We start from the raw sequence: 2697 nt of genomic DNA on the forward strand, positions 1-2697 counted from the left end.
TCTGATTCATATGCAGCTAGAGACACGAGCTTGAATTTCATGTGTTTTTTGAACTGTATCTTGGGTATTCTGAGCTTCTGGACTAATATCCACTTATAAGTGAGTGCATATCATGTGTGTTCTTTTGTGATTGGGTTACCTCACTCAGGATGATATCCTCCAGATCCATCCATTTGCCTAAGAATTTCATACATTCATTGTTTTTAATAGCTGAGTAGTACTCCATTGTGTAAATGTACCACATTCAGAAATTATAATATTATAAGCCAATTTCAGGTAAGACCTCAAAGTTCAGGAGGAATGGATGGTTACTTTAAGAAATTCCCCAAACCAGAAACTGGAAAGGTCTGACTTTAAAATTCTCTACAATAATAGATTTTGGAAAAAATCCAACTCAAATAAAAGATGAATATATTCTTCTTATGAACTATTCTTTGCCTCCTTCAGTATCTACAGTATGAGTAAAGGGTCAATAAATATTTGACAATAAATGTTGACTGAGTGAAGGGTTATAACAACAAGTCTGATTGAAAACATAACAAATTGTTATGCCATCTCACAATCTGAATTGAAAATAAGAACTCAGGTGTCCTTAAAACACACTCCAGAAAGGAAACATATGATATCATAACTTTATGAACCACACTATTATACTTTTTATTAGGTAAGAATTCTTTATTTCATCATGAGTACTAAAATGATATTAACTCATGGACTTCTTTTTAAATCTAAAAAATAAAAAGGAGAAAAAGTTTAAAAGTTAGAAATTTGATTATTGTTTTCATGGACAAATAGCAAATAAATGAAATGTTTGTTCATTGCTCATTAAACTGTTTGGTCACAGATATCATTTCACTCTATCTTTGAATAAAGACACTCACTACTCTGACACTTAGCACACTTCAAGAAATGCAACTGAGAACTGATGAATACCTGGGCAGAATACTGAAAATGTAGATGTGTTTACTGTCTATAGAGAGCAAACTGTTGGGTGCACATATTTCTTATTAAGTGAATCAATTTCTTTAAAAATCTCAAGCAGTGTATTCAAAGCAGACAGAATCAATGATCTGCTGCTCTGTCAAACCATTTCTGTCCAGTTTCCCTCAGCCTTCCCTGCCTGTGCCACAAATGACTCACTCATATTAGACCACAGGCTCCATTAAGAATTCCATTTCATTGCATACCTTTGACTTAATTTTATGAAAAAAATATGGCATTCTTGTTTACATTGTTCATATCCATTTAGTGGAGTATTTTGTCACAAAAGTAATCACTCATCCATCCACACCTAACCCTTCTTTGTGTTACTTTCTTGGAGCTCTGAAATGCACTGTTTTGAATCCTGAAATGTTATAAACCACCAGATTGCTAATTGCTTTGGATGCTGTGAAAAATAATTACTCCACATTATTTTTGATATTTAATTGACAGTGTAATGCATTTAACTAAAGACCCGCAATAAACTATTTCTAATTACTGAGGCTAGTGGAGTGGAAAAGTAGGTTGTAAAACTTTACAAGGGAAACAATGTCTCTCCATTATGTTCAAAGTCCTTGCTGATATGACTGTTAGAGACACAAAATTCCATCAAATGGAGAGCTCTGGAAAGCTAGGAAGAGTGTGTGGGCATTTCTAATCACAAGGAAATAGGAATTTATTTTAGAATTATTGTTTTTTTAACAGATTGAGCTTTTGTTAAAAATCAACTATTAAGTTTAATATATTTTAACTTAAATGTTCCTTCTCTTATTAGACCTTTACAAGAAATACACAATGATGACACTAAGATGATGATTCGTCTGTCACTGGTCTTTGTTCCATGAATTCTTCTTCTGAAACCTGAGCAAATTTTATTTGTTACTGGCATATACCATATAGTTCACAACAATGTTTTGGTTAATAATGCACTATGTGTGTCTATGCGTATGTGTGTGTGTGTGTGTGTGTGTGTGTGTGTGTGTGTGTGGTTTTATAAGGTGACAAATGAGATGATATGGTTGGGCCCTATTGTCTAATGACAATATCAATAGCATAACATCATATATAGTACATTCTATATATGTATATATATATATATATATATATACACACATACATATATATCATTTCCATACATATTGTAATGCTATCACCAACAAATCTACTATACTACTACCCTTATAAACACACAACACACATAATTCTGTGCAATTTGTCATGTAGAATAAGTAACTCTTTGTGGCTATCATTTTTACAATTATACACATCCTTACTTTAGAGAATATATATATAACTATATATATACATTTGTGAAATGTACATATATAGATATATTCATATGTGTGTTTTTAATATCTATTGACGTTTCCTGAGAAATGCTATGCCATATTATAATGCAGCAGCCTCAGATATCTTTTGTTTATGTGTCTCTTGATTCTGCCAAGAGCATACTCCCAGTGACTGTCCAGTGCATTCTGTGATCATCGTACTGTTAGTGTTCCACCTAGGCTCTGCCCCACAGTTACCCGACAGCAGTCAGGGATGCCTGACTCAGTATATAAGGGGCTGTTGGCCCCCTCCACACTCTTACCCTCTTACTCTCTTCCTTCTCTGTTTCTTCTCTCCCCATTCTTCCCCCACCATGTGTTCATGGCCTGTACTTCTGTCTCTCTCTCTCTCTCTCTCTCTCTCTCTCTCTCTCTCTCTCTCTCTCTC

General features: G+C 34.0%; 1 protein-coding gene across 4 annotated transcripts in view; it reads left to right on the plus strand.

The window, feature by feature from the left end:
• The window catches only part of March1 (membrane associated ring-CH-type finger 1), a 781857-nt gene that overhangs the window by 454942 nt on the left and 324218 nt on the right, over window positions 1-2697 (plus strand). The gene's annotated exons all lie outside the window — the stretch shown is intronic.

The sequence above is a fragment of the Mus caroli genome, chromosome 8 (genome assembly GCF_900094665.2).
Source record: "Mus caroli chromosome 8, CAROLI_EIJ_v1.1, whole genome shotgun sequence".
In the NCBI taxonomy this organism is placed as follows: domain Eukaryota; kingdom Metazoa; phylum Chordata; class Mammalia; order Rodentia; family Muridae; genus Mus; species Mus caroli.